The sequence below is a fragment of the Moschus berezovskii genome, chromosome 25 (genome assembly GCF_049115385.1).
Source record: "Moschus berezovskii isolate FMDL1 chromosome 25, NW_MosBer_1.0, whole genome shotgun sequence".
NCBI lineage: Eukaryota > Metazoa > Chordata > Mammalia > Artiodactyla > Moschidae > Moschus > Moschus berezovskii.
In genome coordinates, this window is record NC_142484.1 from 47,834,444 (window position 1) to 47,853,842 (window position 19,399).

Genomic DNA, 19,399 nt, shown 5'->3' on the forward strand with positions numbered 1-19,399 from the left:
CTGTGTGACCCCATAGACGGAAGCCCACCAGACTCCCCTGTCCCCAGGATTCTCCAGGCAAGAACACTGGAGTGGGTTGCTATCTCCATAATTCTAAGGAGAGGGTTTGAATTAGCATTCCTGGTCACCTCTGGGCCACACACAAGCCATTCTGTCATACAGTAATTCTTTTGTGTTAGAAACTTGAGATGGGGCTAAACTAAACCAACACTGCCCTTTTGGGGACTCATCCCAGTTATCTTGGGGATCCTGACCGGGCCAGAATCCTTTTGAAACTGGTTCGACCTCCTCAAAACCCTGCCATTTGGTTTTCTGGAACCATGGACCACCCACTTCCCTGACTCAGCAAAGGCATTGTGACCCTCCCTGCTGGGACTGTGCTCTGGGCTAGAGAGTCACTCCTGCAGAGTGTGAGCAGCCTACAGTCATTGGTAGCGTTTGTCTGGTTGAGCCTTTGAGAAATGACTAGAGAGTAACCATAACAATGGTTTCCAATCAATTGAGTCCACTTAATAGTCCAAGCACTGTTCTAAGCACGAAATCATTCACTCCCCTAGACAACCTTGTGAGGAAGATGGTCGTTTTACAGATGAGAACACAGAACCAAGGTTCAGTAGCTGGTGAGTGGTAGAACTGAGATTCAAACCCAAGCAGTCTGATTCTAGCATCTAGTCTTTACTGTTAACCCCTCTGTTATACTGTGCTGTTGAAAGACTGGCTTCTAAAATTATGACAGTCAAGTTGGTGGTCCTTCTCTCAGTGAACCACATATGCAAGGAGATCCAACCAGTCCATGCTAAAGGAGATCAGTCCTGGGTGTTCATTGGAAGGACGGATGCCAAAGCCGAAACTCCAATACTTTGGCCACCTCATGCAAAGAGTGGACTCACTGGAAAAGACTCTGATGCTGGGAGGGATTGGGGGCAGGAGGCAAGGGGACGACAGAGAATGAGATGGCTGGATGGCATCACCAACGTGATGGATACGAGTTTGAGTGAACTCCGGGAGTCGGTGATGGACAGGGAGGCCTGGCGTGCTGTGATTCATGGGGTCGCAAAGAGTCGGACTCAACTGAGCGACTGAACTGATGCTAATAATTCTGACAGTGGTTGAAATAGTTTTAGAAATCTTGTTTTGGAGTTATCTGGGTCACATCACTTGATTTTTCTGGACCCCTGTTTTCTTATTTGTAAAATGAGGAGACAGACCTTCACCATTTGAAGGTAGATTAAATGTTTGGAATGACCAGAAATCAGTTTGAACCAATTTTAAAAAATAAGTTTAGAAAATAAATTCAGCAGTCCAGAGCAACTTTGGATGTGTGTATATGTGCACAGGGCCATTGACGACAGAAGAATAAATGTGGTAATAACTTTGTTTGAGTTGTTCTTTCTTCTGTCTAGTTTGTGATACTTTCAGGACATAGGTAAACATTATGTTGTATCATTCCTTTATGATTCACTTTGAAACATTTAAACGTCAGTTTGATCCCCAGTTGTTGTTCCTCTGTATGACTTTTGAAAAGTTCTTTAGTCCTTTGTGACCTCAGTTTCTTCATCTATGAAATGGGGATCATAGTATTTACTCTTGATGGATCTCCACCCCCATAGATGTGTCTGTTCAGGAGTTAATCTCTATAATAAAAACAGTATTAAGAAAGATTAACAGAGAATATATGTAAAATGCTTGGCATTATGCAGGTACTCAACAAATACTAGTCTTTGAGTTCTTCTACCCCAGCTCGAAAAATAACAATGGCAGTAACAGCAGTGATTCTTTCCTAATTTGGAAACTTAGAATGTATGCACTTTGTCAATTTATGATCTAATCTTCACATGTCGGAGCTTTTTTTAAAAATAATATTGTCTCATTTTAACTTTATGATTCTTATGGTCACTTATTTACCCAAACTGATACACTGAACTTTGCACCTGTTGAATTGGCTCTTTAATTACCATTTTGTTCATCAACATAAACACCTATCTGCTTTTAGTCATTTCATAGCAGTTAAAAACTTTAGCTCTGGACATAATTCGTCCCCTTAATTCTTTTTCTCCTAAGCCTTTATTATGTCTGGGACTTCGTTGTGTGTTTGCGTAAATTAATTTCTCATATGTTTTGTTCTAGTTACGGTCAGGTTTATTCAAGCACTAGACAACAGATTCTGTCATAAAATCATCTTGTAACCCCAAAACAACTGCTCTTACAAATTAAAAAATGAGTCTATGCCATGATGAGACCTCCACTACTTCTATAAACCATGCAAGAAAATACTATTTTTACTTTATGGTAGTACCTTTGCAATATTTCAGTGTCTTCAAGAACGATAAATTTCTTTAGCCGAAAGGGGCTTTTGAAAAATGATGAAATTGCATGCGGTCATTTTATAGATGAGGAAAATTAAGTAAAGGGGATAATGACTTGCGTAAGATCACATATCTATTGATAGAACTGGAACTAACATCCTGAGTTCCATATTCTAATACGAACCTCTTTCCATCATACCAGTTTAGGGAACAGATTGACACAGATTTTTGTGTTAGTCTCTCTTCTGTCAACAGTGTTACCTTATATCTGTCCTAAAGACATTGTTTGGAGAGCTTTCTTTTTTGAAGAATAGCATCAGTCTGTCAGAGAATCGTTTTTGGTCTGTAGGGTTGCTATCTTACACTTAGTATTTTGTTATCTAGGATAGCGAACGACAGCCGACAGGTCCTCCAGGAACCTGACTTTGCTCAGTCCCTCCTGAGGGATCCAGATACTCCTACCATAAGGAAATCAAGAGGAACTTCCACTCAAGGGATATCCACACATGCTCCTTCAACTCAGCTGGCCGTGGCGGATGACCAGAGAAGCACAGCAGGGAGTGTCCACAGCAAAGTGAGCAGCTACCACGGCAGCCTCCACAGGTCCCGTGATGGCAGGTGAGTTTTATCGGCAGCTTAGTTTATCTCACGGAGAAGGCAATGGCGAGCCACTCCAGTACTCTTGCCTAGAAAATCCCATGGATGGAGGAGCCTGGTAGGCTGCAGTCCGTGGGGTCACTAAGGGTCGGACACGACTGAGCGACTTCACTTTCACTTTTCACTTTCACACATTGGAGAAGGAAATGGCAACCCACTCCAGTGTTCTTGCCTGGAGAATCCCGGGGACAGGGGACCCTGGTGGGCTTCTGTCTATGGGGTCACACAGAGTCGGACACGACTGAAGTGACGCAGCAGCAGCAGCAGCAGTTTATCTCATGTGCTGAGTTCGAGTCATACGGTGTCCAAAGGAAAAGCAGCCAATTCTGAAACAGGAGTTGATCTTTATTGACCTTTCTGAACTTTGCTAGGTTCAGTTGTCCCAGATTATGGTCAGACTTAATGCCAGCCAGAGGAGTTTAGACGCGATACAGCGAGCAACCAAGTCATTGCTCATGGGAGAGAAGGCAGAGTAAAAGTGGTTATTTTAGTGAGATTAACTTAGCAAACAATTATGGAATACCTACTCTGTCAGACACTGTGTGAGTCTCTGGGAATACAAAACTGATTTCGACATGATCTTTGTTCTTAATAAGCTCAAGAAAATAGGGTAGTCATTATTTGTGTTGTAGTTGAAAGCATGGGGTCTAGAATAATAAGCTTCAGTTTCCTCATCTGTAAAATGGAAATAGTAATAATATCTGTCCCTTAGCAATGTTGTAAGAAGTAAATGAGATAATATACCTAATGGCTCAGAACAGTGCCCATCTCAGTAAGTGCCTGTTATCAACTTTTATTATCAGTAGGATAAGGTAATAATTAAAGTAAAATGCAAATATCATAGTATAGTCCAGAGGTAGTCAAATTTTTCTATGAAGAGAAAAATAACTAATATAATAAATACTGTATTATAAATGAAATAGCCTAATAAATAACTTTAGGCTTTGTGGGTCACATGGTCTTTGTTGCCACCATTCATTTCTGCTGTTAATACCATGAAAGCAGCCATAGACCGTACGCAGTCAAAGTAGGAGTGGCTGTGTTGCAGTAAAACTGTTTCCAAAATAGGAAGGGGCCCGATTTGACCAGCTGGCCACAGTTGGCCAACCCCTGTTTGGTAGCATGGATGAGGAGGGGGTGATTAAATCTGGTGGGGAGGAGGTGGGAGAAAGCTTCACAGAGAATGTCTGAGAGTGGGCAGGGTGTGCCTTCTTGTTATATTTGGTGGTAGACACACTAGAATTAGAAACCTCTTAGGAGCTCTGCAGTAATTCAGTTAAGAGACGTTGGAGGTTTATGAAAGAACAGTGACAGTGCCAAGAGAGTAATAGCTGATCTGAAAGATATTCAAAAAGAAGAAATGAAAAGATAGGAGTTGGTGATGGATTCAAAGCAGTTGGAGAGAAGGAATGTGCCAAAAGAAATTTTTTTTAAGATTTCCAAGCCTGGGAAACCGAAAGAATGAACATTATGATGCCCGAAATTCTCCCTTCTGTGTTTCCGTGGCTGTGCTGTATCCTTCCAGGCTCATTCCAGCCTTTCTTTCAGTCTTCCCTGTCCTTGTCATGTAGGATACGATTCCTCGACGTACTCTCTTTTTAGACCTTCTTGTTTGTCCTCTCAGCTCGCTTGCTTTTGCCTTCTAACTTGGTCAGCGACTCTAGGTTTTGAAAAGGAGCCGCCTTTGACATGTTTTCTATCTTGTATCCGTTACCTTTACGTGTTTGCTAACTTTGATGTGTTTTCTCTCTTGTATCCATTTCTTTTATTTTCCTTGCGAGATTTTTGAAATATTTTAAATGTTTCCTTTCTACCAGTTCCATCCTTCATTCTTTGTATCTCTGGTCTTTTTCACCTTCTTCCCCAACTGCTAACATAACCAATGACCTGTTTTTAAACCACCATCAAAGATCCTTTCTCTTTGCTGCCTTTTCCTTTCATTCAGCACTCCTAAGTGAAAAGCGTTCTTCTAGGTGCTAGGAACGCAGAGATGGAAGACAAAAGAGCAGTAGGTATGATAAGATCATACACAGTGTGCTTTGGGATTCCAAAGAAGAAAGCCTTTTAAGTCACTGTGGAAAGTCTTGTTCACAAACAAGGCAGTACTCTGATTTGACTAGGGTACAGAGGCGGCAGTTGGAAATCTCAGACAAGGAGACAGCTCATGCAGAGGCAAGGAGGACGGAAAGGCATTTAGGTACCAGGGCCACCGAAGGAGATGAAACATGCTGAGGAGTTCGGGGTTTGTTCCCCTAGAGCAGTGAGAAACTATTGAAAGACTTTGAGCATTGGGGTGATGAAATCAGATTTGGGTTTCAGGAAGATCACTTTGACAACAGCATAGGAGAGGAGGTTGTAAGGAAGCCCAGTTGGGAAGTTTCTAGAGTAAAACTAGAGCTCTTAAGTTAAAACACTCATAGAGAGAGAGGAAACCAGAGAATCTTTGAGAATACCTGCCTCCATGAACTGCTAGCTCCAGGTGGCATGAGTGGTAAAGAACCCACCTGCCAGTGCAGGAGATGTAAGAGACATGAGTTCGATCCCTGGGTTGAAAAGATTGCCCGGAGGACGAAACGGCAACCCATGCTTACCTGGAGAATCCCATGGACAGAGGAGCCTGCCATGGGGTCACAAAGAATTGGACATGACTGACGTGACAGCATAGAATGGCTCCATGAACTGACTTTCAGCAGTATTTGATATTTGACATTATTAGCCTCATCCTTTTCAATAAGGAATGAACAGTTATATGACAGCTCTTATGCATGTGGCATTCTGTGTGTTTAGAGATATGTAGAAGAAAGCTAAAGTCTGCTTTCCAGGAGAATAGAACCTCACGGGAACGGTAGGACATACACATGATAACCAATTAAAAATAGTTCAAGCTAGCATATAATTAAAACTGTGCGTGTTAGAGATGATCATTGTTATAGAATTTCAAATGAGCAGATTGGCTCCTCTGAAAATATCTCAGGAGATAAATAGGGTGAGCAAATGATAGTAGAAATAATGAGTTCCTACTGAGCAGAGAGTTTCTGAAGGGGGTTAAATGTAGGGGAATTTTAGCTTCTGTGATCTAAATGAAATTCCAGTTTAGGTAAGAAAACTTATAATCTTTAATATAAAATAGTGGTAATTAAAAAGCTGCGGGATGGAATTCCTTGAAGCTGAATCAAAAAGGACATACCAAGAACAAGAGCATCAGTCATCATCAGTTCAGTTGCTCAGTCATATCCAGCTCTTTGTGACCCCCATGGACCGCAGCATGCCAGGCCTCCCTGTCCATCACCAACTCACGGAGCTTGCCGAAATTCATGTCCATCGAGTCAGGGATGCCGTCCAACCATCTCATCCTCTGTCGTCCCCTGCTAGGAGAAGAACAAGATACAGTAATGAAAACAATACAGTAAGAATAGCCTAGCATGTGATTCAGAGAAAATGCTTATAAACCACATGAGGGTCTCTATGAAAGTTTAGTGTCATGGAAACTAGGGGATAGCGTATGCCCTCCTGTGGTGGCCTTTCTTAACTCTCTGCTTAATTAAAATCACACTTATCCTTGAAGTCCTGCTTAATTCCCATAGCATGGCAGCTAGTTAATTGCTTTTTAAACATTCTTTGAGTGTGACCTATTTTCAGTACAGTTTGTTTTTCCCTCAGCTAAGTTTGCCGTTTCTGGAGAATGTGAACTTGCTGACAGATGTCTGTATATCCCTTGACAGTATCTAGCCCTCTGTTGTTCTTTAGTTGCTAAGTCGTGTGGGGTCTTTGCGACCCCATGGACTGTAGCCTGCCAGGCTCCTGTCTGTGGGATTTCCCAGGCAAGAATAGTGGCGTGGGTTGCCATGTCCTTCTCCAGAGAATCTTCCCAGCCCGGGGATCGAACCCACGTCTTCTGCATTGGCAGGCAGTCAGATTTTTTACCACTGAGCCATGAGGGAGGAAACAAGTCTGTCAAACAACTTTAGAAATAATTTGGGCATGCCATCTCATGGATATTTCTGTCTGCGTCAGTCAGTGTTTAAGTGTACACGTTAGCACTATATTTTGGCCGTGGTTTTCTCATCATCTCATGTTATCTTGGCTGTAAGATGACACGTATGCACATATATCTGCTTCTCAGTACTCAGTCTAGTCCAGATTGCTTGATGGATAGTTACTGATCTCAGTGCTATGTAAAATAAAATAGACTTAGGTAAATATACCTACACATAGGTATCGACTTCAAAGAATAAGCAATTGGTAGTTAGATGAGAGGATATAGAAAAGGAAATGGATGAGTAACGGGGTGAATTTGAGAATGAGAGGTCAGTTTGGTACGTGGGTGCCATTTTCCTGTGTAGTCAAGTCCTAATTATCCACCTCAGATAAGGCAGCTCTCCACCTGAAGGGTGTCTACTGACCCCGCTCCCTGCAGCGGAGAGGCTCGTCCTTCTGTGAAGGGGATCTGGCTGTGCATCCCCACAAGAGTTTTACATGGTACAGAATTCTGGTTGAAAAGTTTTTTTTCTCTCAACATTTCAAATATATTGTTTTCTGGCTTTTGGTATTGTTAAGGACTCTGCTGTCATTCTAACCGTTGGTCTCTTTTAGGTCTGTCCCCTTTTCTGAGACTGTTTTTCATGACTCCTGTCCTTGGAGTTCTGCAGTTTCACTGAAGGGTGTATTTCTTTGTACTTCTCCTGCTAGTGGTATACAGTACCTCCTTGGTCTGTGAATTCACGTGTTTAGCAGTTGTGGAAAACCTGTAGTCATTCTCTCTCGAAATATTGTCTCTCGTAGATTCTCTCAATTCCCTCCCTCCTGGGAATCAAATTATTGGGTTGGCCACAAAGGTCATTCAGGTGCAGAAAAGCCATACCATCTTTCGGCCAACCCAGTATACTCCTATTCGACCTTCTCATTCTGCCTCCATTTCTCGTGACATCACTTTCACATTTTCCTTGTCTCTCTTATGGCATTCTGGATAGTTTTATTTTCACCTACTACCAGCTTATGAAATTTCTCTTCAAACAGCAGCCTGAATTGCTGTTTCTTATTAAATATTTCAGGAATCCTATCGAATGATTTTCCATTTCAAAAATTATGTTTGTAGACTTTTTTAATCTATTATTTCAAGTAATTCCTTGTAGATTGGTAACCTGTGACTATATTTCCTATTTCTGTAAACATTACATACTTACCTATTCTGTCATTCAGTATTTGACAATTTCAGTATCTGCAGTTCTAAGTTTGATGCTGTGACTCAGTCATAGTGGCTTGTTTTCTCTTGTGTTTGGTGGCTTTATATTTTGAGCTCTTTGGTGAATCAGTCAATGGGAATCCTGGAGAAAGTATTGTTCTAGCTGATTGATAGGAGGCACAGCTAACCTGCAAACACTTCAGCCTATGGGCCTGGTGATTTAGGCTAGCGAGGGAGTTCCTGGCTCCCTTTCTCAGCTTACCAACTGGCCTAACGCTCACCTTCCCCAAATGAATAGCAACCACACTTGTGTGACCTTTCCCATCTCATCCACCTAATAGCCCCTGCTTGATGAGCCCTAACTCCTTATTGGGCTGGTCCCAATTCATCATAATTTTTGAAGTGGGGGACTCTTTGGAGATCTCCCCTCAATCATGAAAGATCTGTAATATCTCAAATAGTGAGTTCTTTCCAGATTTAACTGGTTCGGACTTTGCTGACGCTCCTACTCAGACGTATTGTCGGAAGTCATACTGTCTGAAGAAACCTGAGCATATTTATTTTCCTAATGCTCTACTTTAAGACAAACTGCTTAGCTCTTTAACAGCCTGAACAATAGGAATGAACTCAATGACCTTAACCAGCTACAGTGCGTGCAGTCACGTCAAACTCTTTGCCACCCCATGGACTGTAGCCTGTCAGGCACCTCTGTCCATGGAACTTTTCAGGAAAGAATCCTGGAGTGAGTTGCCATTTCCTCCTCCAGGGAATCTTCCCGACCCAGGGACTGAACCCATATCTCTTGCGTCTCCTGCACTGCAGGTGGATTCTGTACCACTAGTGCCACCTGGGAAGTCAAATTACCTTAACACATTTTATAAAATCACTGATAAAATATTTGTGATTCACTAGAGGGGTTTCTGGAGAAGGAAATGGCAACCCACTCCAGTACCCTTGCCTGGAAAATCCCATGGACGGAGGAGCCTGGTAGGCTGCAGTCCATGGGATGGCTAGGAGTCGGACACGACTGAGCGACTTCACTTTCACTTTCATGAATTGGAGAAGGAAATGGCAACCCACTCCAGTGTTCTTGCCTGGAGAATCCCAGGGACGCGGGAGCCTGGTGGGCTGCCGTCTGTGGGGTCGCACAGAGTCGGACACTACTGATGTGACGTAGCAGCAGCAGCAGCAGAGGGGTTTCCCCAGTGGCTCAGCAGTAAAGAATCTGCCTGCAATGCAGAAGATGCAAGAGACCCAGGTTCAGTCCCTGGTTTGGGAAGATCCTCAACCCAATCCAGCATTCTTACGTGAAGACTCCCATGGATACAGGAGCCTGGCGGGCTGCGGTCCATAGCGTCACAAAGAGTCAGTCAGACACAGCTGAAGCGACTGAGCAGTCAGGCAGGCCGAGGAAATAAAATGGAAGATTTCATATTCGACATGATCAGGTAGGTGGTTAGTAGTCTTTGGAATCAAAAATACAATTCACACCTTAGCTTTATCACTTACTGTAAGACTCTAGATAAGTTGTATTTAATTAGAAGACTCAGTTCCTCATTTGTAAAGCAGAATACAACTTATTGTGTTATTTTGAGGAATAAAGGAGATGTTGTGTATACATTCACTGAGGACAGAACCTGATGCACAGTACATACTTAGTAACTAGAAGCTTCTATGACTATCACATTATGTTGTTTCTATTTTACTATTCCCATAAACTACTCAAATGTTTCCTTGAACTGGTGTGGTGTGACTTCAGAGACAACTGGAAATAAGATTTATTGGCATATCTTTACTATAGTGATGCGCTAGAATTTACTTTATTGAGTATTTTTAATACCATTATATGATAGAGTAAAATGATGATCCTCGAAAGCAGTAACAAGAATGAAACAGTGACAGTTTCCATGAGACAGAAAAGTGCCATAGGTCACCAACCACTGAAATGAAAGAATTATCTAAGGTGATAGAGACTAATGCTTGCTATAGTTCAGAAGCTGGCAGACTACAACCTACAGAACAAATCTGCCCCAATTATGTCCCTGCAAACAACGTCATCCGGAAACACTTCCAAGCTGTTCATGTATTGTCTGTGGCTGCTTTTCTGTGATTGTGATTTCCATTGGGCCCAGCCTCTGACAGATAAAGATAAGAGGCTTATGGAAGCTTCCTGATGGGAGAGACTGACTGTGGGGGAAACTGGGTCTTGTTCCGATTGGTGGGGCCATACTCAGTAAATCTTTAACCCAATTTTCTGTTGATGGGTGGGGCTGTGTTCCCTCCCTGTTGTTTCACCTGAGACCAAACCATGGTGGAGGTAATGAAGACAATGTCGACCGCCTTCAAAAGGTCTGGTACATGCACTGGCACACTCAGCGCCTCCCCATCCTGCAGCAGGCCACTGCTGACTCACCCCTCTGCCAGAGACTCCTGGACACTCACAGGCAAGTCTGGGTCAACTGTCTTGTGGGGTCACTGCTCAAAGCTATGGTTTTTCCTAGAGTCATGTATGGGTGTGCAAGTTGGACTATAAAGAAAGCTTAGGAATTGATGCTTTTGAACTGTGGTGTTGGAGAAGACTCTTGAGAGTCCTTTGGACTGCAAGGAGATCAAAGCAGTTAATCTGAAAGGAAATCAGTCCTGAATACTCAACTGGAAGGACTGATGTGAAGCTGAAGCTTCAATACTTCAGTCACCTGAAGCAAAGAACAGACTCACTGGAAAAGACCGTGATGCCAGGAAAGATTGAAGGCAGGAGGAGAAGGGAACGACAGAGGATGAGATGGCTGGATGGCATCACCGACGCGATGGACATGAGTTTGAGCAAGCTCCGGGAGTTGGTGAAAGACAGGGAAGCCTGGGGTGCTACAGTCCATGGGGTTGCAAAGAATTGGACCTAACTGATCACACAGACCACAGCCTTGTCTAACTCAATGAAACTAAGCCATGGGCGCCTGCTCAAGGATGACACGCAAATTCGTGAAGCATTCCATATTTTTAAATAACCTCTTGTGTGTTAACTTAAATAACAAATTTTTTGAAAATAAATACTTTTCAAATAAAAAAAAAATAAACTAAGGCATGCCGTGTGGGGCCTCCCAAGATGGGCGGGTCGTGGTGGAGGGGTCTGACAGAATGTGGTCCACGGGAGAAGGGAATGGCAAACCACTTCAGTATACTTGCCTTGAGAACCCCATGAACATTATGAGAAGGCAAAATGATAGGATACTGAATGAGGAATTCCCCAGGTCGGTAGGTGTCCAGTATGCTCCTGGAGATCAGTGGAGAAATAACTCCAGAAAGAATGAAGGGATGGAGCCAAAGCAAAACCAATACCCAGTTGTGGAGGTGACTGGTGATAGAAGCAAGGTCCGATGCTGTAAAGAGCAATATTGCATAGGAACCTGGGATGTTAGGTCCATGAATCAAGGCAAATTGGAAGTGGTCAAACAGGAGATGGCAAGAGTGAACGTAGACATTCTAGGAATCCATGAACTAAAATGGACTGAATGGGTGAGTTTAACTCAGATGAGCATTGTATCTACTACTGTGGGCAGGAATCCCTTAGAAGAAATGGAGTAGCCATCATGGTCAACAAAAGAGTCTGAAATGCAGTACTTGGATGCAGTCTCAAAAATGACAGAATGATCTCTGTTCGTTTCCAAGGCAAACCATTCAGTATTATAGTAATCCAAGTCTGTGCCCCAACCAGTAACGGTGAAGAAGCCAAAGTTCAACGGTTCTATGATGACCTACAAGACCTTTTAGAACTAACACCCCCAAAAGATGTCCTTTTCATTATAGGGACTGGAATGCAAAAGTAGGAAGTCAAGAAACACCTGGAGTAACAGGCAAATTTGGCCTTGGAGCACAGAATGAAGCAGGGCAAAGGCTCATAGAGTTTTGCCAAGAGAATGCACTGGTCATAGCAAACACTCTCTTTCAACAACACAAGAGAATTCTCTACACATGGACATCACCAGATGGTCAACACTGAAGTCAGACTGATTATATTATTTGCAGCCAAAGTGGAGAAGCTCTATACAGTTGGCAAAAAAAAAAAGACCAGGAGCTGACTGTGGCTCTGATCATGACGTCCTTATAGCCAAATTCAGACTTAAATTGAAGTAAGTAGGGAAAACCACTAGACCATTCAGATATGACCTAAATCAAATCCCTTATGATTATACTGTGGAAGTGAGAAATAGATTGAAGGGACTAGATCTGATAGATACAGTGCCAGACGGAGGTTCGTGACATTGTACAAGAGACAGGGATCAAGACCATCCCCATGGAAAAGAAATGCAAAAAAGCAGAATGGCTGTCCGGGGAGGCCTTACAAATAGCTGTGAAAAGAAGAGAAGCAAAAAGCAAAGGAGAAAAGGAAAGACATAAGCATCTGAATGCAGAGTTCCAAAGAATAGCAAGGAGAGCTCAGAAAGCCTTCCTCTGCGATCAATGCAAAGAAATAGAGGAAAACAACAGAATAGGAAAGAGAAGAGATCTTTTCAAGAAAATTAGAGATACCAAGGGAATATTTCTTGCCAAGATGGGCTCGATAAAGGACAGAAATGGTATGGACCTAACAGAAGCAGAAGATATTAAGAAGAGGTGGCAAGAATACACAAAAGAAGTGTACAAAAAAGATCTTCACGACCCAGATAATCACGATGGTGTGATCATTCACCTAGAGCCAGACATCCTGAAATGTGAATTCAAGTGGGCCTTAGAGAGCATCACTATGAACAAAGCTAGTGGAGGTGATGGAATTCCAGTAGAGCTCTTTCAAATCCTGAAAGATGATACTGTGAAAGTGCTGCACTCAATATGCCAGGAAATTTGGAAAACTCAGCAGTGGCCACAGGCCTAGAAAAGGTCAGTCTTCATTCCAGTCCCAAAGAAAGGGAATGCCAAAGAATGCTCAAACTACCACACAGTTGCAGTCAAGCTAGTAAAGTCAAGCTCAAAATTCTCCAAGCCAGGATTGAGCAATATGTGAACCGTGAACTTCCAGATGTTCAAGCTGGTTTTAGAAAAGGCGGAGGAACCAGAGACCAAATTGCCAACATCTGCTGGATCATGGAAAAAGCAAGAGACTTCCAGAAAAACATCTATTTCTGCTTTCTTGACTATCCAAAGCCTTTGACTGTGTGGATCACAATAAACTGTGGAAAATGCTGAAAGAGATGGGAATACCAGATCACCTGAACTCCCTCTTGAGAGATCTGTATGCAGGTCAGGAGGCAACAGTTAGAACTGGACACGGAACAAGAGACAGGTTCCAAAGAGGAAAAGGAGTACGTCAAGGCTGTATATTGTCACCCTGCTTACTTAACTTATATGCAGAGGACATCGTGAGGAACGCTGGGCTGGATGAAGCACCAGCTGGAATCAAGATTGCCGTGAGAAATATCAATAACCTCAGATATGCAGATGACACCACCCTTATGGCAGAAAGTGAAGAGGAAGTAAAAATCCTCCTGGTGAAAGTGAAACAGGAGAGTGAAAAAGTTGGCTTGAAGCTCAACATTCAGAAAAGTAAGATCATGGCATCTGGTCCCGTCATTTCATGGGAAATAGATGGAGAAACAGTGGAAACAGTGTCCGACTGTATTTTTGGGGCTCCAAAAGTACTGCAGATGCTATGCTGATTGCAGCCATGAAATTAAAAGCCGCTTACTCCTTGGAAGGAAAGCTATGACCAACCAAGGTAGCATATTAAAAAGCAGAGACATTACTGTGCCAACCAAGGTCCATCTAGTTAAGGCTGTGGCTTTTCCAGTGGTCATGTATGGATGTGAGAGTTGGACTGTGAAGAAAGCTGATCACCAAAGAATTGATGCTTTTGAACTGTGGTGTTGGAGAAGTCTCTTGAGAGTCCCGTGGACTGCAAGGAGATCCCACCAGTCCATCCTAAAGGAGATCAGTCCTGTGTGTTCATTGGAAGGACTGGTGCTAAACCTGAAACTCTAATACCTTTGACCACCTGGAAAAGACTGTGATGCTGGGAGGGATTGGGGACAGGAGGCAAGGGGACGACAGAGAATGAGATGGCTGGATGGCATCACCGACTCGATGGACGTGAGTTTGAGTGAACTCCGGGAGTTGGTGTCGGACAGGGAGGCCTGGCGTGCTGTGATTCACGGGGTCGCAAAGAGTCGGACTTGACTGAGCGAGTGAACTGAACTGAACTGAGCGAATGAAGTGACTGATAGCTGCTTTTGAACTACACCAGCAGAGCTGAGTTGTTGCCACAAAAACCACATGGCTGACAAAGCCTAAAATGTCTGCTGTATGACCTTACAGAGAAAGTTTGCTGTGCCCTGCTGAAGACTGTGGCAAGAACACTGAATTTTTTCCTAAATATGTGTAAACTATTTGTACACCAGATAGTACATGTTGGAAGACAGTGAAGGACAGGGAAGCCTGGTGAGCTGCAGTTCACGGGGTCACAAAGAGTCGGACACAACTTAACGAATGAACACCACCACCACCACCACCGCCAGATACATCTGCAGTTAAGCCTAAAATGGAAGTCAGGGCTTAGGCTGTTTAGTCTGTTTCGCAGCGGCCAAAATGTCTTGTATATTTTAAAGTATTTATCCAGAAGTGCCCCTTGATAGCATTTTACAGCCTGTACATAATAGTATGAATACTTTTAAAATAAATTTAATATTCTACACTTCTAAAGTATAATATTTCAAAATGTATTCTTGTTCAGTTCAGTCGCTCAGTCATGTCCGACTCTTAGCGACCCCGTGAACCACAGCACGCCAGGCCTCCCTGTCCATCACCAACTCCCGGAGTTCACTCAAACTCATGTCCATTGAGTCAGTGATGCCATCCAGCCATCTCATTCTCTGTCGTCCCCGTCTCCTCCTACCCCCAATCGCTCCCAGCATCAGAGTCTTTTCCAGTGAGTCAACTCGTCGCATGAGGTGGCCAAAGTATTGGAGTTTCAGCTTTAGCATAAGTCCTTCCAATGAACACCCAGGATCGATCTCCCCTAGAATGGACTGGCTGGGTCTCCTTGCAGTCCAAGGGACTCTCAAGAGTCTTCTCCAGCACCACAGTTCAAAAGCATCAATTCTTCGGCGATCAGCTTTCTTCACAGTCCAACTCTCACATCCTATTAGAGACTTAGAATATGTTTCCAGTAAGGCTCCCTCTTTCTCTCTATTACAGGCACTGAACAGTTTTGAGGAAAAATCAGTTTGGTGCTAGGAAGTCACAGGCAGGATACTTACCACTTTAAAGATTAGTTCAGTCAGTTCAGTTCAGTTCAGTCGCTCAGTCGTGTCCGACTCTCCGCGACCCCATGAATCACAGCACACCAGGCCTCCCTGTCCATCATCAACTCCCGGAGTTCACTCAAACTCAAGTCACATCAGACTCATGTCGGTGATGCCATCCAGCCATCTCATTCTCTGTCGTCCCCTTGCGTCCTGCCCCCAATCACTCCCAGCGTCAAAGTCTTTTCCAGTGAGTCAGCTCTTCCCATGAGGTGGCCAAAGTATTTGAGTTTCAACTTTAGCCTCAGTCCTTCCAATGAACACCCAGGATTGATCTCCTTTAGAATGGACTGGTTGGATCTCCTTGCAGTCCAAAGGACTCTCAAGAGTCTTCTCCAACACCACAGTTCAAAAGCATCAATTCTTCGGCGATCAGCTTTCTTCACAGTCCAACTCTCACATCCATACATGACCACGGGAGAAACCATAGCCTTGACTAGACAGACCTTGGTTGGCAAAGTCATGTCTCTGCTTTTTAATATGCTATCTAGGTTGGTCATAACTTTCCTTCCAAGGAGTACGCGTCTTTTAATTTCCTGGCTGCAATCAGCATCTACAGTGATTTTGGAGCCCAAGAAGATACAGTCTGACACTGTTTCCACTGTTTCTCCATCTATTTCCCATGAAGTGATGGGACCAGATGCCATGATCTTTGTTTTCTGAATGTTGAACTTCAAGCCAACCTTTTCACTCTCCTTTTTCACTTTCATCAAGAGGCTTTTTAGTGCCTCTTCACTTTCTGCCATAAGGGTGGTGTCACCTGCATATCTGAGGTTATTGATAGTTCTCCTGGCAATCTTGATTCCAGCTTGTGCTTCATCCAGCCCTGCGTTCCTCATGATGTACTCTGCATATAAAGATTAGTAGCAGGAAAGAAAAAAAAAATTAGTAGTACATACTATATATTTATAGAGAATTATTTGCTATCATTAATGTTGGAAGAGTAAAACATACCCGTTTCCTTACGGTCCTTTCATAAACAATGCTGATTCCTTTTGGTATTGTCTGGTAAAGGGGAAACACTCTTATCAGAAAATGAAGCTAAAATCTTAAGTTAGATACGATGTTGTTATTCTATTGTTGTATGTTTCTGAATCAAGATTAGATAAACAGCAGATGGGCTGCCTTCTGTGGGTGTAAATAGGAATAATGTGTTTTTTGTTTGTTTTCTACACAAACAGTTTTTTTTTAATTCTACAAATGGCTCTAATGTGAACTTGACAGTCTTAGCTAAGCTGCTTCTATCACAGTAACACATTTCTATTTTTGAAACACAGGTTGTAGTATCAAAATTCCTTGGGACATAGATCTTTGGATTAGAAGGATGAAAGAGAAAAAAACGAAGGGGGAAACTGTAGGAAAGGAAACATGTTCTTTCGAAAATCAGTGTTGAAAAGACAAAATGATGATGCTAATACAGAACACAAGAACAATTCTTTTTTAAACCTCAGCAATTATGTCCTTGCAACAACAGAATAATGAAATTTTTCTTTGTGCATGGCATTCTAGTAAGAGGCTTAACTTTATTTTCTCATTTAATCTTCACAGCCACCTATGAGGTAGATATTACTGTATTTAATATATTATTCCCTGTATTTCACATGAGGAAACTGAGACTCAAAGTGTTACAGACAGGACTTTAAACCCCATGTTTTTAATAAATATGTTACATGTGCATGCCTTTCTAGAAATATCAACAAACTTTGAAATGTGTTAACTCTTTCATAAAATGCTTTGAGCCTGTTGCTGCTGCTGCTGCTGCTGCTAAGTCTCTTCAGTCGTGTCCGACTCTGTGTGACCCCATAGACGGCAGCCCACCAGGCTCCGCTGTCCCTGGGATTCTCCAGGCAAGAACACTGGAGTGGGTTGACATTTCCTTCTCCCATGCATGAAAGTGAAAAGTGAAAGTGAAGCCGCTCAGTCGTGTCCGACTCTTCGCGACCCCATGGACTGCGGCTTACCAGGCTCCTCTGTCCATGGGATTTTCCAGGCAAGAGTACTGGAGTGGGTTGCCATTGCCTTCTCCATTTGAGCCTCTTAGAAGCCCCTAAATAAAGAGAAGGAACTACTTTAAAAGGAAAAAAAAAACAAACCTAAGTACCTGGAAAATTACTGTTACTCAAATAACACATAAGGTGAAACATATTCTAGGAATAAACTTTACTGATTTTAAACTGTAAAATATACATTATTCTGAAAACTCAAGCTATATTTCACGACCTACTCTTTTCAGGCATTAAATAGTACTTTCTCTAGAATTATTTAACAGACATTGTTTAAAAAGTGTTCCTGCAAAAAAAAAAAACAGTTGGTGTCAAGTATTTTAAAATCCAAGCTGTGAATTCCTGTTTTCAGCAAGGACATTCATTTAAATATTTTAAAATACTTTACACAAGCCCACTTTTCTTCAAATCAGGGACTTAAATACGTGCAATTTACTTTAAACCCAACTGGGTATTTTGAAACGGAAGGAGTCTTTTGGGCCTAGAAAAGAAAACAACAGTCTCAAAGGCCCTTGCTGAATCACCTAACTTCAGAGGAAACAAAACAGAACTTTAGGTCCCACCCTGATGGCTCCAGGCCAGTTGCATCTCTCTGGGACTTATCACCCCCTGTCCAGAAACCTTCCACCCCCTACACCTGCCCTGAAGACTTATCATCCCCTGCCCAACTACAAATGCCATCTCAACTGAAGAATACCCAAACCATCCTGCCTGATTAACGTTTTCCTTATCGCTTCCACAAACCTCCCTATAAATATGAAGCCTCCCTGATCCCTCTCCGCGCTCAGCCTGGTCGTTAGACTGACTGTCGCCCCCTCCTTGCCTGAATAAAGGTAACCTACTTCTGTTGAGGTCGTCTTTCCTTTTTCTGCCTCGCCTGAACTATACCTTACAGAAAGAATGTGATCAACTACCTGAAACATTTTCAAATATTGGCAAGTTTCATTAAAATGAGAAATGACTACAAATAAACTGCACTGATATTCACGGGAACATATATTCAAATGTTACCTTCTCCAAGATACCTAAGGAGGCTACCTCAAGGATAACATCATTGCTTAATACATTTTAAAAACCTCTCACTAGGAATTATAATCAAAACGTGACAAGCATTCTTTTAGGCACGCTCAGTAATAGTAAATCTTATTCAATTATGTATGGCTATTACTTCAAATAGGAATTCAATAGCTCTAGTGCACAGTTTACAAGTCTGCATAAAATTCCTCTGAAGTAAAATCCTGAATGAAAACTCATATTAAAATTCTAGTGTTTGAGTTTCATTAATATGAGGTACCCAGAGCAGTCAAATTCATAGAGAAATAAAGTAGAACAATGGTTCCCAAAGTCCAGGAGACAGGGAGGAATGGAGAATTGCAGAATTTCAGTTTGGAAAGAGGAAATTTCTCTGTCTTTACTTCAAAGATACCATGAGAGAGGATTTTTACAGGATGATATACTGACTCTTTCAAAGAGCTGCTGCTGCTGCTGCTGCTAAGTCACTTCAGTCGTGTCCGACTCTGTGTGACCCCATAGACGGAACAGACAGTCCTTATTCATTGTAAAAACTGTTTCAAACAACAGGAGGAAAAGACCTCACTTTATGAAGCTATTACATCCTTGACACCAAAAAGCAAAAATACATGGCAAGAAAAGAAAAACTATTAATATCACCGTCTATATCTCTCATGAGTATAGACGCAACAATCTGACCTAAAACATAAGAACTGGAATGTGAGATATGAACTTGGCCTTGCCTGCAGCAACAGGATTTCTACAAAGAATACATAAGAGAATTTACACACAATTAGAGATAATAGAAGAGTTCAGCAGGGACGCTCAGTATAAGGTCAATATATAAAAATCAGTGGCATTCTTGTAGACCAGCAGTATCCCACTGAAAAATGTAACAGAGAAAAGGTCTCATTCACGATTGAAACAAAAACTGTAAGGTACCTAGGA

At 42.4% G+C, this 19,399-nt stretch overlaps 1 protein-coding gene, 1 long non-coding RNA gene and 1 pseudogene across 9 annotated transcripts in view; 1 reads left to right on the forward strand and 2 right to left on the reverse strand.

The window, feature by feature from the left end:
• LOC129557789 (liprin-alpha-1-like) overlaps window positions 1-19,399 on the reverse strand; it is a 263,237-nt gene that overhangs the window by 92,648 nt on the left and 151,190 nt on the right. The window lies entirely within an intron of this gene.
• The window catches only part of LOC129557793 (ferroxidase HEPHL1-like), a 178,635-nt pseudogene that overhangs the window by 41,979 nt on the left and 117,257 nt on the right, over window positions 1-19,399 (forward strand). The window contains exon 5 of the transcript XR_016036423.1: window positions 2,691-2,924. The product of XR_016036423.1 is annotated as a ferroxidase HEPHL1-like (transcript). The remainder of the gene's footprint in view (window positions 1-2,690; window positions 2,925-19,399) is intronic.
• LOC148773921 (uncharacterized) overlaps window positions 1-19,399 on the reverse strand; it is a 100,033-nt gene that overhangs the window by 13,923 nt on the left and 66,711 nt on the right. For both annotated transcript variants that reach the window (XR_016036427.1, XR_016036426.1), the window contains exon 7: window positions 6,151-6,331. This is a non-coding gene — a long non-coding RNA (uncharacterized LOC148773921). The remainder of the gene's footprint in view (window positions 1-6,150; window positions 6,332-19,399) is intronic.